Raw genomic sequence first — 17,444 nt, 5'->3', positions numbered from 1 at the left:
GAATTTCTTGCTTTGTTTCTTTTCCATAAATATTTTTCTTTATTAATGAAAACCTTTTGGCATTGTCATCCATGTTGTTGAATGTTTTAAAGGAACTCGTTGCTGTCTAGGAAAGCTGCTTCAAATCCCTTCAAATCCCTTCTCTTGGAGGTTCCACTTTATCTTTTTTGGCAGTTTCCTTTGCTGTCCTTTTTTCTTTAACTATCCATTCATTATATGATAGGGATTTTTCAGCTGCATTTCAACTTTATGGGACCTCTGTCATATACGTAGTCAATATTAACCCAAAAGTCATTATGTAGTTTTTCTGGTTGTACATACAATTTATCTGTCAATATAAAAAATAAAATAAAATTTTAAAATCCTACTATGCCATATAAAAGTATTAACCCTACTTTTGGGATGAAAAATCTTGACTTTTGGATATCAAGTAAAACATTAAGGTTCTTACAGCTAGTACAATGAAAAGCCGAATTTTATATACCCATTTCTACCATAATAACAGAATACATTCTTTACTCGTGGCATTCTCTACATAATCATCTCCCAGGAAAAAAATAAAAACCAAAGTTCACAGAAAACTTTGATTCCACTCATGACACTTAGTATCACATTCTGATGTTTCCTTTAATAATTAATAATAACTTCTCAAGGCAATTATTATTAGCCCACTCAGGCCCTTGTTCATGGGATCAAAGTTTGGAAATGGCCAGGCATCTCTACATTGCCTTAAAGTTCTCCATACTCTCTGTCTTGGTATTTCCATTTCTAGTCTTTTAGCACAAGAAATTATTAGAGTTACACATAGATTTCAATATAAATATCATAGCTATGTACATGTTTACATGAGTATAAATATTTTATTTGCAATTATGAAAATAGTGAGATATCGGTTAATAATTGGAGATTTACATAAATTTTAGCATTCATGTACACATTATTTTATAGATATTATAAATATTTTGTCCAAAGTATTTTTTTACATTCAAATACTCCCTTAGAACTTGAGAGAAAATAGCAAGATCCAAGGATGTACATAAAACATAATCCCATATTGGCTTTATATATTTATATGTGAGAGGGAAAAAAAGCTAGGAAGAAAATACATCAAAATGTTAACAAGATTATTTTAAATGTCTTCCTTCCATTTTCCTCTATATTCAAAATTATCTGCAAAACCAGGCATTACTTTTATAATCAAAAAGAAATAATAACTGTTATTTTAAATTAAATCTCATTATCTAAAATTGAATTCATCTTCCTTCCCAAATGCTCTTCATTTACTGACATTTCTATCAGTACAAATGGAATCATTTTTCTGGTTACCCAGACTTACAACTGTAGAGAGTGATTTCTTCCCCTTCAGTTTGTTCAACCTACAGAGAAAATACTGCTAACACTATGGCAAAAGCCTGAATATATGCTCTTCTTGGAACAGTTGGGGTAGGTGTGAAGGGAAGGATTGCTCTCTGGAAAAAATAGGAGGCTCTATTCCATGTGCATTGAGTGGCCACGTCTGGATCTCACGCTGCTTCCTTGGAGCACTGTAGCTCACCTTGATCACCTGCATGAAAAATCAGGGAGAGCTGGCACCTCAAAGGGAATTATGGCACTGTTCATAGCAGGACAATGTATGCTGGTAAACATTTTACAAAACAAAAATTAAGACAATACCACTGTGAGTCTTCTCATTGCTGTTTGAGGATATTTACCAACAATTTTCAAAAATATATCCCTTGTTTGGTTCCTCTTTATTTCAGTCTGAGAGATGTTTTAGATCAAGTGTTTCCCTAAGGCAAGGATTATGTCATTCATAATTTTATTCCTGTACCTAGATAACCTGGCAAAGATGAGTTGCTTTTGTTTGTTAGCTAAGAGTATCACTCTAATGGGATATTGACTTCACTGTATTTTTTTTTTTTTTCGATACCAGGGATTAAACTCAGGGCACTCTACCACTGAGCCACATCCCAGCCCTATTTGTATTTTATTTAGAGACAGGGTCTTAGTGAGTTGCTTAGCACCTCAATTTTGCTGAGGATGGCTTTGAACTCGTGATCCTCCTGCCTCAGCCTTGGGATTACAGGTGTGTTCCACCGTGCCTGGCCTGACTTCATTGTCTTAAATAATTTTTTTTAACATATTTTGATCTAAAGCCTGTACATGTATTTCCTTACCCTACAGAATTACTGAAATCAGAATTAAAATGTTAATATTCTTTATAGTTTTCATACTTTATAATCCCAAAATATTTACCATAGTAAAAAGAAAAAAGGCTATAAATATTTTTATGCTTCTTCCATTTAAAAACTTTTATGTCAATGAGCTTGCATGAAGCAACAAGTACTAGAAAACCCAATGGGAAATGCATTCTCCTTAAGAATTTAATAAGTTTTCAGTCTATTTTCTTCTGGTCAATTCTATGTGCCTATAACTGCATTCAAAATTTTTGTGTTGAAAAATGCTTCTCAAATTTTAATGGGCTTATGCATCACTTGGGAATCTCGCTAAAATGCAGATTCTGATTAAATGGATATGTGCAGAGCTCAAGAGTCAGCAATTGTAATAAACTCTCAGATGATTCTAATGTTGTATTGAGAGTCAAAATCTACAGTTACTCTTTCATTTAGTGAATTCTTGGCACTTGGACTTGGTGTTCTTTTCGACCTCCAAGTTCTCAGCTTTAGTGGCATCTACAGAAGAACTTTAAAAGTGAACTCTGGTAGAAGGAACAATCCATAATCCTGTGTTTGTCCCAGCTTGACCTCTTGGTCTTTTGGAGAGCACTCAGTAAAAAGACTCCATTTTATTAGTCATGCCTTAGTTGTCTTCCCTCACTGTTTTTGCAAAGCTTCTGAAATTCTAAACTGGAAAACAAGATCCTCACCTTTACTTTTTGTTCTGCTTCCTTCTATCAGTTATTTCCACATGTTGGAATGAGTTAACTAACTTACAAACAAGAAGCCTAGAGGCAAAGGGATTCTGAGAATGGTTAACTCACTGGCTCAAAGGCATGACAAAGGAGGTAGATTTTTTCCGTCTTCCCACTGTATTGTTTCTGGCGTGTTGGCTTGTCCTCTTAGGCTAGTGTCCTTCATCTTCTAAAGAGGTTTGCTTTAGCTCCATGTGTCACATACCCACAACAATAGCCAGAGGTCAAAAAATCTGCCCCATTTACACAAAATTTTAAGAGAAGGACTAATTTCCAAGAAATACCACAGCTTAATTCTCCTAAGTCTCAATAGATAGAATTTTATGACTTGTCTAGCAAGGAAAACACATTTCCTTGACTGGCTTAGAATATTCTCATGTTAAAGTAGTTTTTTAGTAATAGTCTTTTCTAGTGACTGGGTAATGGTAATCCTATTTGCTGTGATGCATATGACACCATTTTCCAGAAGAAAATTAGAACTCCAGTGGCAGAAAGAAGGAGGAAAATACATGAACATCACACCACAATTTCACTCATGTAGCCCTAATTGATGAGGGAAAAAGAAAATGTCAATATGTGTCCATTGAGTTGCTCACCAAAATGGAAAGAGAGATAGATGACTTAAAGTACAGATTGACACTGGTAGTGTTGGTAGCAGCTTGCAAGTTACTTGACTTGTTTGTGACTTTGAAAGAAATGTGTTTTAAGTTGAAAATTGAAAAAGTAGGTCTGAAGAGGAGATTGTATAGAATGATAATTCTGGTAACTCCCAGAATATGACAATATTTGTATTTCACTTAGATGCTCCCCATCCATTACAGAAGAGATTCTCAATAATTAGACAGGGGGCGTGTGTCTTTCATTAGATATCTAGTGCTTGTTCAATGTACCCATTCATAAAATGACTATGGTGTCAGGGATATAGGATACGCATGTGTTTTCTGCCCTGCTAAAAGCTCAGGTATGGTGTGAATAAGGAGAAAACACCCTGAAGGATGAGCATGCTTTTCATATAGGATGAGGCTTATGCCCTCAACCATCAGCCAATTTAGGCTCCATAGATAGGATATATATCTATTAAGGCACAGAAGGAAGTGGCTCTTCTTTCAAGTATTCTTAATAACAAACTAGAAGATTTTTTTTCCTCCTTCCCTGCAGAGTATGATTCAATGATTTTGAAGAAACAGTGTCTAAGAGAACTGTGCTTCTATAAGGAAACATCAACATCTTCCAATGAACTGGAAGCTGAGACTTTTACCTAGACACTTTATGTTTCTCATGCTGCTGAAAAATAGGCAGAAATGGAGGTCATTGTGCTGTTCTGGGAAATTTTTCACAATTACCAAGAAAAAATTGGTTTTCTATCATGTACTAGGAACATGGACTGTGTCTAGAACTTAGAGGAATCACAGGAGTATGACCTAAAACTCACTCTCCTGCCACCAATTCTTGAAAACTAGTGCTAAGCAAATGAAGACATGACCAAGAGTAGGTCAGAAACAATGAGAATGAAGGTATGAGTCACCCCACTGGACCCCAAACTCCATCTAGGTAAGGCGAGCACAGATCATAGCAGAATGTCAGTTGTGGCTAACATTATAGATTTTCAATCATTAATTGGCCAATTAAAATTTCAAGATACCCTTAAATTCCTGTTGGGAGCCTCACTGTTTCACTGTACTTAGGTAATCTCGTCTCTTCCCAAGAGTTTATTTTTCAACTGTCATATAATAAGAAATACATATTTTATCTCTGTTCCCAATTCCTGAAACAAAGTTTCTAGAACCTGTTTGCATAATGGTGTTAGGAGAATCTTTTGTTCTTAGAGTTGATTCTGACAGAGTCCTAAACCTTTATAATGTCCTAAATAATAGGAACATTTGACATAGAGCTATTAAATTCCTAGGAATTTTCTGGGTGATAGAAACATCTTTCTTTCTAATGATGTGATCATGGATGGACTGCTGGATAGTTTCAGAATGTGAGCTGTTTGTCAGGAAACCAATTATGTGGTTAGAGGGTTCATACTTTCAGTCCCTCCCCATGAGCTGGTGAGGATGAGAAGAGGAACTGAAAGTTGAGTTATTTGGCAGTGGTTAATGATCAAATCAATAGTTCCTATGTATGTAGCTTTCATAAAAACTGGAAAGGACGGGGTTCAGTGAGCTTCTGAAGGGTTCTGAAGGGTGGTGCTCCTAACATGAGATCCCTTCCCCCCATACCTTGCCTAATGGGTGTCTTCCATCTCAAAGTTCATCTTTACCCTTTGTAATGACTTTTATAATAAACAGGTAAACATAATATATAATATAAGTGTGTAAGTATAATATAAAAAAACAGGTAAACAGTTTCCCTGAATTCTATGAGCTGCTCTAGCAAGTTAATTGATCCAGAGGAGGGGGGTCATGGAAATCCCAATTTATAACCAATCAATCAGAAGTATAGTCCACAGTATGGGGTTTGAGATTAGCATCTGAAATAGAGGCAGTCTTGTGGTAGGAAACCTTAAACTTGACACTATCTCTAGCTAGATAATATCAGAATTGAATTAAGTTATGGGACGAACTGTATGTGTGTCTACTGGAGAATTGCTTATATGTGGAAAAAAAACCTACACACATTTTGGAGGCCAGAAGGGAAGTATTCTGTGCCACACATTGTATTTAGTGTGTGAGACTAGGAAAGAAAAGGATTTTTTGTTTGTTTTGTAATCTCGGCTCTAACACTGCTGCCACAAGCTCCAAACATTGATATCCCTTTACCTATTGATTATCCCTTACTTGAGTTAATGTTTTGAATTCCTCAACTTGAATAGGTGTTGGCATTTTTACTGAGCCAAACAACTAAGCCTGGTAAACATCCTAGACTCTTTCTTTCTCTTCTTCTTGATATTGAAGTCAATATTCTTATCCTGCAATTCTGTATTCTCAATATTTACTCCTGTTACCCCATTTTCAAAATTGCCATGACCACAGCCTACGTTAAGCCTTTATTTTATCTTGTTTGAATTGTCAATAATATAATCCAAATGCAAGTGGAGCCTTAGTCCTCACATGTAATGAAATAAGAGGAAACACAGCAGAGAAAAATTAGAATCCAAATAAATTCTGATATTTAATCTGATCTAATTGAATCTAATTTAATATGTCTCTTAGAAAATGCCTAAAGACAAGCCTGACCCTCTATGTGGATGGGATCTTCTCCCAAGAACTGTATGATCAAAGCTCAAGTCTAGTATATCCTTTTCTCTAGCTTATGATTTCTATTTCTTTCCAATGTAATTCCTTTAAACACATAGTTTCTTTTACTGGGACAGGCTTTTCCTGATTATCCTTATTGTTCCTCAAAAGGTCTTGGTGCTATGCAGAACAACCTAGACTCCTCATTAAGAGTTGGAGAAAAAGAGGAGAAAGAAAGATGGTGGGGTAGAACAAAGGAGTTGGTTTGATATGACTCCAAATTTTCCTCTAGAGAACTAACAAATATCCACATGCCTATTCCTGTTGTATGGAAGCTCTTCCTCCTTATACACCCAGCCACCAACCCATTCGGTCACTCCCTACACAACCTGTACCTTTTCTGTCCTACTGGGTCAAGTAGCATTTATTTGGGTATTTATGAGACTACTGTCTATTATTTTCTGGCCGTATCCTTCAGCTTTCTCATGAGCACACATGTAGGTTAACATGCCAGTTTTTTGGTTTAATATGTCTCTGACAGGGATAGGATGACTCATGAGTTGTTTTCTCTAGAAGTTCAATTAACCATAAAATGTGCCTCTATACATTGTAAATATGGGTCATCTTACCCTTCTGGTATCTGCAAAGGGCCAGAAACTCTTGTTTGTGACCTACCCTGCCACACTACAAAAAAATTACTGAATTAATTCTCCAAACTTGATACAGATTGGGTTGAAGGGATTTTCTGAAAGAAAATTAGAAACTTGATTGTTTTTTCTTACCAGCAAATCTTTCAGGAATCTGATTTATGTCCGTGGTACACCATGGACTGTACTAGTTCTTGAGAGCTTCCACGAGTGCTTTTCTCCATTCTTAGTGTCGATTAACTCATTTCACCAACAGTGAGAACTAGGAGTCTCTCAGTATAAAGATGAAAGACAAAACTGTTCAATATTTTACTACAAATTCTCACAAAAGGACTAGCTTCAAATTATTCTGACTTCCTGGCATCTGGGCCACAGTGGTTATCTCTCAGATCTGATTTTTTTTAAGGTGAAACATTTTTCCATGTTGGTTTGGGCATGATTAGGTTTTCAGACATTTTCTACTCTGACTTACAATCAACACAGGATAATCATCTGTCACATTGGAGAGCCTGGTGCTAGGAGTCCATGAATTTTCTCTAGTATTGGGTCTTTTGAATGGTTACTTCAGATGTCAGTATCTCTCTGCTTCTGGTGCTTGCCACTCCTGTAGAATTTCAGCAGCATTTTCTAGTTTAGAAGTAAATAGATTCTTTTCTGGTCTATGGTATGGTGACCCCTGTGAATTCCTGATCCCATATTCACACTGACAGTGTGTTCCAATTATTCTGTAGCCTACCTGAGCCAAAGGTGGACGCAAAACCACAGGGTTTGGGAGGCAATCCTCGCACATGATTTGAGTTACCTCCCCAGCTGGATGATAGGCATTTGGGCACAGCTGTGTCAGAGCTTTCCCCACCCTTCTCCAGGTCCAAGGGCTTATCTGTGCAGAGGCGTGTCTGGGCATTACCCGGAAGACCCAATCATTGCCCCTGACCTTGGGATGCTGACCCCTCCTTAATCTTCATTGGATGGAATTCTCCCTAGGATTTTTTTGTTCCCCAATAAAAGTCCACTCCCTGGCATGTTCCCTCTCCCCTCTCCCCTCTCCCCCTCCCCCCCCCTCCTCTTCAGTAAACCTCACTACCACAATAGGTGGCTTGAGGCTGGAGGAGCCATCATGGAACTGGTTTAAAGGTAATTAGAGTCTTGTCTCTTTAATTCAAAACTCCCTAGAGGTTTCTCATGACTCCAAACTTCTTTCATGAAGCCAGCGCAGGTTGCGAGCTAAAACACGGGGATCATGTTGTGGCCCTCTTTTGAGGGATGACTTGAATTTCTTGATAAATTTGATACAGGTTACAAAATAATTTTCACCTTATAATTTGGATAAGAAGGAAACCAGAAAATTGGGGCAATATTTGCAATGAAGAAGTAAGAGTAAGGCAAATATTTTAAGATGGGTGAAAGTAAGCCAAGTTATATGGGCATAATTAGGAAACTTTAATTGCAATGAGAAACTAAAATTCCAGGAGCAAAAGGGGTGTAATAATATAGAAGGAAATTTCAAGAGAAACTGAGAGGGGATGACATCTTAAGTGGAAGAATTTCGTGTAGAAGAGAGGAAAACACAGTTTATTGAAAGAATGGCAGGTATGGAATCAATATTCATTGCTCCTACTTCTTCTGTCTCTAGCCTCCTTCAGTCATCCTTGTCACGGTACTAAATGACTTTTGTCAAAGTCACTATTTTCTTCATCTTGTCAGGGCCGTGATCATTTTTTTTAAATTTTATTTGTTCTTTCACCAACATATGAAATATTTGACTACTCTCTTAATATATTTCTACTCAAGATGGCTTTTCCTCAATTTCCTTTCCTTATTTCCATTTCTTCACCAATTTGTAAATGCCAGAATTTCCCAGGGCTGTTCTTCACCTTCTTTCTCTTTCTACAGTCTTAGCTTCACATAAAATTTCTGTGCTGATGATTTCCACATATATATCTTTTACCTAGAACTTTTCTCTGAGTAGACATTTGATCTCATATAAACGTGTAATAGTACCTGATCAATAATCATGACAAATACAAATGTTGACTCCTACTTCATGCTCACCCATTCTATTTTAAACAAATTCTCTTTCTTCAGCTAACAACACATTGGACAGCCCTAAAGTCCTCCCTTAGTCTTCATAATATCTCCCCTAATTGCCCACCAAATGCTTATCCACATTGCAACAACAAGCACTACCACTGCTGATAGAATAGCTACTATCAAAAACTAAAAGAAAGATTTGGTGAGAATACAGAGAAAAAAGAATATATACTTGATAGGAATATAAATTAGTAGAGCCATTATGGAAAACAGTAAGGATCTCAAAAAATCAAAACTAGGACTACTATGTGATCCAGCAAACCCACTACTAGGTAAATATTTATAGGAAATAAAACCAGTCAGAGATATCTCCACTCTCATGTTCATTGATGAGCCAAAAGGGAAAATTGATTTATAACCTGTATCAAATTTATCAAGAAATTAGAGCCATCCCTTGAAAGAGGGCCACAACATGATCCCCCAGGGGTTTTGTGTCCACTGTGACATATATATATATATATATATATTCAAGTATGGAATCAACAGATGAGTGAATAAAGAAAATGTGGCAAGGCTGGGGATATAACTCAGTTGGGTAGAGTGCTTGCCTGGAGTGCACAAGGCCCTGTGTTTAATCCCTAGCACCAAGAAAAAAAAAAAAAAAAGAATAAGAAAATATGGCATCTATACAATGGAATAATATTTGGCCTTAAAAAAGAAAATCCTCATTTATGACAATATAAATGATCCTGGAGGACATTATTTTAGTTGAAATAAGCCAGGCACAGGAATATAAAAACAATGCATAATATTCTTAGAAATAGGGAGTAGAACTGCAGTTTTAGGGGTTGGACATCAGGGGGTGGATAAGGAGATACTGGTCATTAGGTATAAAGTTACAGTTAGGATGAATAAATTCAGGATGTCTATTGTACAGCATGGTGAGTATAATTATTAATATACATGGAAAACTGCTAAGAATATATTCTAAATATCACCACAAAAATGATAAATATGTAAGGTAAATTGTCAATTAGCTTAATTTAATCATGTCATAATATATACATATAACAAAACATTATGTTTTATGGAATAATATATATAATTTTTATTTGTGTTTCATTAACTTTTGATATATTTACTGACAGAGATTGTATATAGTTATCATTTATAATACATTGTTTTGAAATACATGTGTATGTATATTGTGTCTATCTATATAGTGGATTGTGTTAGTTAGGATCTGTTGTTGTGATCAAAAGATATGAGAAGAACAATTTAGAGAAGAAAAAGTGTATTTTGAGCTCATGGTTTCAGAGATTCAGTTCATGGTCTGTCAATTCAATTGCTCTGGGCCCAAGGTGAGGTGGAACATTATGGTAGAGGGAAGCTATTCACCTCATGGTAGCCACGAAGCTGTGGGTGGGGTGTGGGGAGGTAAGAGAGTGGCACACACCAGGAAAATACAACCCAAAGACACAGCCCCAGTGTCCCTTCTCCTCTAGCCACATCCCACCTGCCTATACTTACTTCCCATTTAGTCCATTAAATGAGGATGAACTAACTAGGTTATAGCTCTCATAATTCAACCATTTCACCTCTGATCATTCCTGACTTAATACAGGAGTTTTGGGAGGGTGGCACCTAATATTTAAATCATAAAGTGGAATGACTAAATTTAGTTAATATTTCAATTATTTCACAATTTTAGAAAAAATGTTATTTTGTTACATCTTCTAATTCTAGTAAACTGAAGGCTCCTTGAGATAAGACCTATTTTTGAAGTTTCTCAGTATATGTGGACTAGTCTAAATTCCCAAGAACAATTTTATAGTTTTTTTTTTTTCATGTTGGTTGGTGAATGCATTTTTCTTGGCTTCAGTCTGAAACATGAATTCCTGAGCTACGCACTCTTCTTCAAATGACAGTTCAGCACCCCACCAGAACATTGTCTTCACCATGATTTCCTGTTTTTTTTTTTTTTTCTGGTGTATTCTCAAGAGTAATTAGTGACAGTGTTTACATTTCTTCAAACCATTTAACTATTTCTTTCTCTTCTCCATCATTCTCAATATTTTTTAACATGGTCTACAGCTACTTATCTCACACTTAATTATATCTCAGTTTCTAAGCTGAATTCTTCTTAAAATAAAACCCGATTGTTGTTCATTCCTTTGACTCTCCCCTTCCCTGCTGTGGAACTACTTCATAGTTCTGCCCATTTCCAAAGTAAATCCTCTTTATTGTCTTTTCATAGTTTTTCTCCCCATTGTTTTAATCAACATGATACAAGGCCAAGTAACTGCATAGCAAGGAGACAGGAAAGGACCTAAAAGTGGTAGAAAGGAAATTCCATGTACTAACTTAGGTCTTTATTTCTCATTCCCTGAAATTCACCCCTACACTGATATCAGAGTAGATGTCATCAGACACGAACTGCATGTACTAATGTTCTGTTTAGTAAGGTCAAAATCTCTAACACTGAATTGTAAGGACAACAAAGTCAGGGACTGGGTCTATTTCACCTGTTGACTGACTGATGAGTGCATTTTTGGATCAAGATAGGCTCTCAGTAAATACTTGAATAAATAGATGGATGACATCCTTTTACAATGTACTCTTATAGGCTGTAGACCAGGCATACCTGCCCCTGCATACCAATCTATCTTTCTATTGCAATGCTGTACCACTTGAGGTTTTTAGGAACACTGCTATGGTTTAGATCTAGGAAAGACCCCCACAGTGTCATTCATGTGTTAGGCAACGCAGCAATGTTCAGATTTGAGAACATTGGATTATGAGAGCTGTAACCTTGTCAGTGGATCAATTCATTTGATGAATTAATAATATGAACTACTGCAGGCAGGTGGGGCTTGGCTAGAGGAAGTATGTCTCTGGGGGGTGTGGCCTTGGACTACACCTGTCCATGGCCCTTTGGTGTCTCTCTCTTTCCCTCTGCATTTCAGATTCCATGAACTGAGCAGCTTTCCTCCTTCACACCCTTCTGCTATGATGTTTTCTGCTTTACAGCCAGCTGAGCAGAGACTCTCTAAAACCATGAGCCAAAATAAATCTTTATTCCTCTAAGTTCTTATCGGGTATTTTGGTCACAGCAATGAAAACCTGAATAACACATGCACTGTGCTCTTTCCTGCCCTCATTTCTCTTAAGTAGTTTTCTCCAAACCAAAGGACTTTCTTGTAACCAATTCTATCCCATTTTTTTTTACTTTAATTCAATTCACACTTCAAAATTTCCACAAGGGTAAGATCTCTAATTTTATTTGAATTTACTCTTTCCTATGCACCATAGATGAGAGATGATAGGTACTTGTTGAAGTAAGTGATATTAAATAATTTTACTTTCATTACAAAGAGTTTTCATATATGGTATTTGATGAGCTTATTCCAATAGTCTTTCTATTTGGCAGAATAAATACTGCTATTACCATGTTGCAGATAAGTTAGTTGAGGCAGAGAAGTTTAAGTGATTTTCTGTATGCAATATTATTTTAAGAAAGCTGGTACTAAAATTCATGTGTTCAGATATATTTTTTCCCCAGTTTGTGTTAGAGAACTTAGTACATGTTCATATTATTACGGCATCCAGTTGGATTTAGTAGCTATCGAGAGTCCTTGTGGCAGAAGATGGCATTTTTAAATTTTGTCTTGTTTTCTGTCCTTTTTTAAACTGAAAATTGTGAAAGATTTCATAAAGAATCTGAGAATGAATGAAGAGGAAGATTTTTCTCCCTTTGAGCTTCAGAAGTTTCTCTAGAGACATGGAGGGAAGAATCAGAGTTGTTTTGTTATAAAATTTTTTAAAATAATAAAAACAGCATATTACATTTGCAATTTTATCCCACTTCACAGTATTAAGTACAATTTCTAAAAAACTTAAAACATGCCATTTTTATTAATGGTCCATTTAAAACCACCAAACATTTTGATGTCAATTACTAAAACAAGGTTTAACGCTGTCAAAAAGCATTAGTGCTAAAAACAGTCATCCTCTCTGTATTTTCATCTGCAAAGCATTACGGTTTATAAAACAATTTTAACTCTGAATACGTAAGGCCTTATATGAAGGTTTCCATATGTTAAGAATTTTATTTGTGTGTTTGATTTTAAATTGCTTTGAAAAACAGACAGTTGAGGTTTATAGAAAGGAATCTTTCTTTTAGGAAATAAATGTCTCAAAAGTGCAGGGCACCAACAGTAAAAACATTCTGACCACAAATCAGAAACACATTGGGAAGTGTTTGTGGAGTACACCTCCTGAAACCAGTATTTTGTTTCTATTTGCTGGAAAATTGAAAAATCTGTTGTATCTTGGCATGGCTCGTTGGCTCAGACCTGGATTCCTTGTGCTGTAGATGGCATTACTGTATACACAGTGAGGTTGCCAAGCCCTCTGTCTTCATCACAGAGATTTGAAATATAAAATGTACCTGCTAACAGTACCATTATTCAGCTATAGTTGTTCACTAGATCCAATTAGTTTGCATATTCTTCACCCCCCCAACAAAATGTGTCTGGGATGAGGGAAAAAAAAAGAGAAAGAGAAGATGAGAATTAATCAGTGTTTCAGCTGCTGAGTGGCATCTGGCCAAAAGCCACCAGACTGACAACTGGAGTTTGGAGTGTGTTTTTGCAAGGCTAATTTAAGGTGAACTTAGATGGATTCAAGATTTATAAGCCTTAAAATGTCCCGACTGGAGCGAAGTTCAAGTCAAGTAATCCGCTGCTCACCGTGCAGACGGGGCTCAGCCCACTCTGCCCTGTGATTTAGTCTATAGTCAAGGAGAATTTTAAAAACAGGCAGAAGGGCTGAGTTTCTGTGTTTCACTTCAAAGGTCTTCTAATAACTGAGAGGATTAAATTCTTTTAACCAGCTAAGAAGGTTAGGAGGTTTTGAGCGAGTGCTTTTATAGCTATCAGTGATTCTAAGTTTAAACTTTAAGGCTCGCCTCTAGTGTATGTCTGTTTTAACACATTAACAACTGTGAGAAACTCGCACTCCTGCCTTATGATTCATAAGGATTTCAGAATAAATAGCAAAAGTGTTCAAGGGATTGAAAATACCTTTAGGGCTACACAGACTGGTGGAATTGGGGCTGAGGAACAATTTACAGAACCATTTAATGAAACGTATGTAGCACATTTGAAATTGTTTTTTTTTTTAACTGCCTTGAACATAATGTGCTCATTCAGAATAGTTACCAACTAAAGTAGAAAATAGGCTTCAATGTTAGTTTGCTGTATATGAGCTTGCTATAGCCAACATTATGAAATCAAGAGCAAGTTCAAATGCTGACTCTCTAGTGAAAACAAAAGAAACCTATCTATATGAAATATTTAGGATGGTTTAATTGAAATAAGAAGGCACCAACAGAAAAAGGCTATCGTTTTTAACAAGGGAATAAAATATTAATCATAATTGTGTACAAATGCCTTTTATCAAAGGGATTTCATGTTTTTATTCTTTTTATTATTATCAGCAGAGATTGAAAGTATTCTAGAGTACAGTTGCTCTAAGAGAAACATAAAAGGTAAACTATCAAAAGGTTAAAGTGCAACATAGATTGGTTAAAAATAAATGAAACCATCACATAAAAAACACTATTATTATTTCATGAATTTTCTTTTTAAAAGAGCTCAGAGATACCTATGAATGGTACAGGGAATTGCAAATTACCTTGTTTAAAAATAATAAAATGCCACTGTGAAAGTAATAAGTCATATTTGGTAAACAATAGTTGATATTTACAATGTCTCTGAGGGCAAATAAAAAAAGAGCTTTTGGGATTTGAGGTAGCATCAGCTTTTATAAGAAAAAGCAAGATAATTAAATAGTTGCTTCTTTCACTTTTAAATATCATTCATAAGCTCTGCTAGTACATTTTTTCCTCTCAGCAGCAGACAGAAATATAGATTCTTGTGCTACAGATGAAAAGTGAATTGTGCAGAGCCTTGTAAACTGCCGAACATCAAGAAAGGGGTCACTCATTCCTGCAGCACTGTCAACTTAGCCTCAATTTCCCTTAAATATACCTTTTATTTTCCACAGACATGCCCCGTGTGGGAGGTTGTCCAGTTCCTTGTCTGCTTCTGCTATTTTGAAGGTTTGGTTTCCACCTGTGGTGGGATGGGGGCAAAGAGACATGAAACAGTCCAGCCAGACAGTGGGGAGTGCCCTCCCTAGGACTGAAGTCTGATCTATGTTTTCTTCTGTCAAATGAAAGAGGCTCTGATGAACATAGAGTCTTATCTTTTACCATGAAACTGAACTCCTCACAAATACAGCACCATCTTTGAAATGGGGTACATGTGGACCTTTATTTTCCTGGCTCAGGAACGAAGGTACCCAGATGCTCTGATAAATTATGCACCGTTTTCTTCCATATGTAAATTTGTTTTTTTCAATCTGATAATTTTAAAATTCTCTAGTTTTACTTATGTCAAACAAAACAAATCAAAACTAAACAACAACAACAACAAAAACTTCCAACATTGACATAGCCTCTTGCTCTGAGGACCCTTAACCCTGGAGTTATAGTTGAATGGGATCCTCAGCCATGTCCCCACTCCATACTATTTGAGAACCCAAATCCTTGTGAGCTGGGCTGCACTTACAGGCAGGGCCCATCAGAAGGATGGATTAATATAGGTATTTCCCTGATATGTTTGTTATATACATTGTAAAGGATGGATTTATTCATTTATTTATTTGCTACCAGGAAGTATTGAATTCCTATTAGATGACACCAGAGGTTTCATTAACAATCTCTAACCAGATTACAGTGGGACTTCTCTTTTAGAAAGAAGTACAAACAGTGTACTGATTCTAAAGAAAGTTTTAACCTTTTCACTCCTCTTTCCAATAAAGCAGGGATTAGAGTCTGAATGACTCCAAGGCCACACCTTAAGCTTCACCTCTGGCTGATCAGAAATATATCTTAAGATTGGACTTTCCATTGATGTAATAATCTTAAACTAATCAAAAATGAGTAAGAGGTAAATCTCTCCCTATACATGCCTCCTACTGAATTAATAACATTCTATTTCTTTGATTCATCTTTCTTGTTAGCGAATTATGGACTGACATTTATTCTGTATTCTTAAAAAAATATAGAAGACATTGAATTTTAAGATGTGCAGATTTATCATTGATTTTTAAGATATTCAGCTAATGTTAATATGGCAACATTAGCAGACATTTCTCCCCTGAAGATACAACAAACCTACAGTGTTTGGTGTAATTCCATGTTGAAATTTCTTCTCTATTACTTTCTTTACTCTGTAGCAATTGTAGAACAATTTCTTCTCCAATTTTAGATACAATGGCAGTTATCATAAAAACAATAGTGGGAGAGCAATGTAGTGTTTTTTGCCCAGAGGTATTTCCTGCTATCTTCAAAGAGAGAATCCTGAATCATAAACTACTAACTTATGCTTTCTGTAAGAATGATGTTTTGAGATGGAGTTGGAAATCAAAAAGATTTTATTAATCTTTTTGTCAACTCCATATTAGATACAATGATATGAAGACTTTCAGTTCCTCAGCTATGTGGAGCTGAGTGTGGGAGAAGACTTGAACTTTTAAACGTGTGCAAAGACATACCCCCACCCTTAGCAAAGGAAAAAACGATATCTCCAGCTATGTTTCATATACACCAGAGGTCAAAATCAAGCCAAGGCAATCTAAAACAAAATGAACAAAAATGAAAGTAAGCCCATCTTCGCAGATGCTCTTGCTAATTTTCTTCCCTGAAATTAGGGTCAGGGAGAGTGAAGATTCTGAGTTTGTTGCTTTAGGTTATTTAAAATATGAACTAAATCTTTATCTTCAGCAGGTTTGCTTATATTCTGTAGAACCAGTAAGACTTCTAGAGTATATATTACATATTACTATTTTTGTGGGGGGGAATACTAGGGATTAAACTCAGGGGCATTCAACTACTGAGCCACATACCCAGCCCTATTTTGTATTTTATTTAGAGACAGGGTCTTACTACGTTGCCTTAGTGCCTCGCCTTTGCTGAGGCTACTTTGAAATTGCCTTCCTCCTGCCTCAGCTTCCTGAGCCACTGGGATTGCAGGCATGTGCTACCACTCCAAGCTATAATATAACTATTTTTTCTTCTTGGCAGATATCTTCTTAGGGTATTATTTGGGGATATAGGAACTGCTAGTTACTATAGCTCATTTTTAGACATGACTATCAAAGGCACACAGGGCCTGAGACTATTGCTTTCTTCTAAGCATTACTCTGTTGGAAGCAATGGAATCATGTCAACAGTATGGAAGATTCTATTATCATCTGAAGGGATCCTGAATTTCTCCTGCTGACATTTAGTACTTTTTTTTTCATGATGTGAAAGAAAACAGAATAAGTTTATTAGAAACTCTGAAGAAGTTCACTTGCCTCATTAGAAATTAGTCAATGTTATGGGTGATGCATATATCTGAAAGCTTTATACAGGTCACCAACTCTTGTATGACTTTTTTCCACTTTCAGTAACCATTTGACCTTTTTCTATTTTTTTTTTTCCTGGCCAAGGTAAGTATGAGAACACAATGAAAGCCAAGTGCTGCTCAGATTGGTAGACTATTGTATAGTTACCCATCTCTAAAAACAATCCACATAAATTTA

The sequence above is a fragment of the Urocitellus parryii genome, chromosome 3 (genome assembly GCF_045843805.1).
Source record: "Urocitellus parryii isolate mUroPar1 chromosome 3, mUroPar1.hap1, whole genome shotgun sequence".
Taxonomy (NCBI): domain Eukaryota; kingdom Metazoa; phylum Chordata; class Mammalia; order Rodentia; family Sciuridae; genus Urocitellus; species Urocitellus parryii.
This window is presented reverse-complemented; position numbering follows the sequence as displayed.